The sequence below is a fragment of the Triticum dicoccoides genome, chromosome 1B (genome assembly GCF_002162155.2).
Source record: "Triticum dicoccoides isolate Atlit2015 ecotype Zavitan chromosome 1B, WEW_v2.0, whole genome shotgun sequence".
In the NCBI taxonomy this organism is placed as follows: Eukaryota; Viridiplantae; Streptophyta; class Magnoliopsida; order Poales; family Poaceae; genus Triticum; species Triticum dicoccoides.
The window spans coordinates 107,716,157-107,720,423 of NC_041381.1; the positions used below are offsets into that span (position 1 = coordinate 107,716,157).

The 4,267-nt window shown below is 48.1% G+C and overlaps 1 pseudogene; it reads left to right on the plus strand.

The window, feature by feature from the left end:
* The first annotated feature begins 334 nt into the window (after nt 1-334).
* LOC119302183 lies at nt 335-3,362 on the plus strand (annotated as a pseudogene).
* Nucleotides 3,363-4,267: the final 905 nt, after the last annotated feature.

Genomic DNA, 4,267 nt, shown 5'->3' on the forward strand with positions numbered 1-4,267 from the left:
GTCTGCCTGGTCGGGCCGAGACCCTAGCCCGATGCCATGGCGACCATGGCAGCAGGAGGAGCCCGGCCATGGCGGCCTCCTCTCCCTGCAGCGCTGCCGCACCTCACCTTCTCTTCTCTTCTCTCCTCTTCTCTCCCAGTAGAGGACAGGAGGGGAGGGAAGGGAAGGCCTTCTCCGGCGAGCTTCCAGGGAGGTGAGGAGCGCCGAGATCCAGATCCACGGCGCATCGTCCCGTCGTCGACCTGAGCCGCGACCATCCATCCAGGGCCGACAGAAGCAGGGCAGGCTGCTGCTGCTGGAGGCGCACGTCGCTTGCCTCTGCGTCTCCACCCCCGTCGACCAGCTCCCCCGCATCGACGCGCAGATCGCCGCGCGCGCCCCGCCGCCCGTGCCCCCCGCCGCCGCGCCCGCCGGCGGCGAGGAGCTCGACCTCTTCATGGTGAGCTGCTACCACCACCAGGCCTCCTCGCCTCACGCTCACGCCGCGTATGGACGCCCCGCGCTGGCTGGGCCGGGCTGCCCCGCGCGTGCTCTATGTTATGTGTAGTAGATTGACGCGGCGTGCGTGCGTGTGTGGTTCGAAAATTTGGGGATTGGATGGGATTTGGCGATGAAATTGCCCCGCTCGTGTTGGGACTGGGATTGGGATTTCAAACAGGCTAAGCCAGGTTACCTTTTTCTTCCAACGCACACAACATGTTTGATTGGTTGCGCACGAGCTCACATGGGATTATTAGCAATCGCTAACCTCCGCCGGTGGATTTGGTTAAAGTTAGCTTCTTCAACTATGAGTATTATGCTAGTTCATCCCTTGATTGCTACCCATCCCACCTCCAAATAATTTACTGCGTGCTCTAGGCTCTAGCTGTGAGCAACTTTGTTTCTTCAACCACAAGCGCCTCACCTCTGCGATAGAGACAAAAGCAAACCCCAAAAAACAACTACAAGTGTCCCTTTGCTAGGCAAGCAGGGGCTCCTTCCTTTGCCTGGAAATGGCAATTCTCCTTGTGTAAAGGTTATTATCGACCACCTGCCTTTTTCTCTATATATGTGTTCTAAAGGTTCTGTTTTCCTTGTTGCAGACACACTATGTGCTGCTCCTCTGTTCCTTCAAGGAACAGCTCCAGCAGCATGTGCGCGTCCACGCCATGGAGGCGGTGATGGCCTGCTGGGAGCTCGAGCAAACTCTGCAGAGTCTTACAGGTACCATACATCATCTTAACTTCATCAGTTCAGCAGCAAGATAAGTGCTTCTTAAATTCTCTAGGAAGAGGGTTTTACAATCTCTACACTACATGCTTATTAAGAGGTTGATAGTCACAGTAAGTATCATGCTACATGAGGGGCGCCGTTTCATAGGATCTCAACCACAGGGGAATTCTTTTTTAAAAGAAGGGATCCATTGCTTCTGCTCTCTGCATCCAGCGAGTACAAACATAACACAAATACTACCTCTGTACCAGAATATAAGAACTACAAAAACGTCTTATATTTTGTTTTTCAACTCAACTAGAAAGAGCTCGATGACTGGCCATTTTCCTGTATTATTGCGCGTCGTGACAGAAAATATAGGTCATAATTCACACCCTTGTAGGTCCTATGAGATACTAGGTCCACCTTTATAGTAGTACCGGTTCCTTCTTATATATTATTATTAGTTACAAGAGTTGCAGACTTTGAGCTGTTGGACCTGGCTTCAAAGCTGTACCTTTTGAGATTTCAGTTCGGTGTATGTGGCAGTTATTCATGAACCTTGTGTTGCACCAACCATGCAACTGAACTGACAGTACCTTGCGTTCATAATCTTAGCTAAGCTGTCCTGATAAAGTCTCTCTTAATATGTCTACTGCAATTAGCTTCCACACGGAACAGTCACGGACTATATAATCGGGAACCATCACACAAGGGTTACCCTTTCAGATACTTCATAATCGGGAACCATCTCTTGATTGTCTGCATATAGTACTGTTTTTAGTTCCTTTTGCTACGTCACATTTTCCACCATTCTGCCTATAGGCATCACGAGGCACACACCTATGAGAAAACCATGCCAATATCCAGTCACACTGGAAACTGGTGTCGCTGTGAAAACCAAAGGGAGTGATTTTTCTTTTTTTTTGTTGACAATAGAACTTTGCATAATCTGTTTGTATGTGTAATCATCAATCAGTTTACGATGAGAGGCATATGCTTGAACATGGAAGTTTGCCTTCAGATAATAATGAGAATTGTGTCAGAAAAAAAATAGAGCAAGATTAAGCCTGGATAGGCTTAGTTATATATTGTACTGAAAAAAAACTAGAGCAAGAATAAGTACCTGCCAAGGCAAGACGCAATATAAATGTGACCAGGATAAGTTGGAGATTGGCCAGTTCTGAGTTTTGCTAATATTGATTCTTCCTATAGGGGCATCTCCTGGTGAAGGCACCGGGGCAACTATGTCCAATGACGAAGACAATCCGGTCGACAGTGAGAGCAACATGTTTGACGGGAATGATGTGTCAGATGGCATGGGCTTCGGAATGCTAACCGAGGGTGAGAGATCCTTGGTCGAGCGCGTGAGGCAAGAGGTGAAGCATGAGCTTAAACAGGTAAAACTCGCTGCCTTCCATTCTGTCAGCTGCCACTATGTTGGTGTCCAAACTGAACTGTAAACAAAATTATTTTCCTGACTTTGCAGGGGTATAGAGAAAAGCTTGTGGACATCAGGGAGTAGATACTGCGGAAGCGAAGAGCCGTAAAGCTCCCAGGGGACACGACATCTACCCTGAAAGCTTGGTGGCAAGCCCACGCCAAATGGCCGTACCCAACTGTATGTGACATACATCCCGCATATACCGTCATCGCCAGCAACTTTGTCACCATTTTACATGCAATTCTTGTTGTGCTACTGATGAGCATCGCTGGTGGGTATTGCTAGGAGGAGGACAAGGCGCGGCTGGTGTAGGAGACGGGGCTGCAGCTGAAGCAGATCAACAACTGGTTCATCAACCAGCGCAAGCGGGACTGGCACAGCAACCCTACCTCGTCCTCGTCAGACAAGAGCAAGAGAAAAAGGTACGGCGATCGGCCCAAAAACAATCCTTTCATCACATGCTTGAAATCGCTCAGGTTTTCATTCCCTCTCTTTCATTCTCAAAAAAAAGGAACAATGCAGGTGAGGGCAACGCCGAGCAGTCCTGGTAGGGTGGGTGCGGTCGGTCGGAGAGCGAAGAACGAAGAACGAATGCCCCATATATGTACATAGCGCTTCCATCTTGTCGATGATTAGTGTTGAACCTCATATGTCCTCTGCAATTCATTTCCATTATAATCTTACTCATACAATATTCACACCATGTAATTCTGGAAAAGACAGTATTGACATGTTATAAAAAATGACAATATTGACATGTTATAAATAGTTTGTTTGTACTTCTGTTTATTTTGTAACATTTTGCAGGGATAAAGTGATGAAAAAGAAGAAAAGATTACTAGAAGATTAGTTTTAGGATTTTCTTTTATTTCCTTGCAATTTTCCTTTTATTGGATACTTGTAAAGACATTGTAATATTCTTACTATAATAAAAAATATGATTCTATTTCATTTTTTGTTTTTAAATTATTTTCCTTATAGGTTGTTTTCTGTAAAATTGGATTTTTTTTGTTTTCCAAATACATTACTAGTGGCGCATTTAAGCCCTTATTAGTGGCGCACCTTCCTTTATTACTAGTGGCGCACCTATAAGGTTATTAGTGGCACACCTAGAGGGAATATCAGTGGAGCACCGAATGGTATACTAATGGCGCACTGCTAGGTGCGCCATTAGTATACCAGATACTAATGGCGCACCAGTGGTGCGCCATTAGTAAAAATTACTAATGGCGTGCTAGTAATGGCGCACCACTAATGCGCCATTAATGGCCATGTTAGGTGCGCCATTAGTAGGGGTTTTTCTAGTAGTGCATGACTCATTCGACGCGGCTCTACAAGACCTGACCGCGCCTATTCCGGAAGACGCTGACGCCGAGACGCAGGAGGCGCGCCGCCTTCAGCTCGTCGAAGGCGCGAAGAAGCTGGCAAGCATGAGACACTTGTCAGAAGCCTACCAGCGTGAGATGGATCACGCTGTGGGCGGCTCGCCGGCCCCAACTGGGCCTAGCCGCCTAGGCGCGGACCGGCAGCGCGGCGTGGCCATCGCCAACCTGTTCGGGGCCAATCGCCCTGTGTACACCACGCCTGTGGAGAACATCTGCGCCGCCCAGGCGGCGGCGGACGAGCTAGACA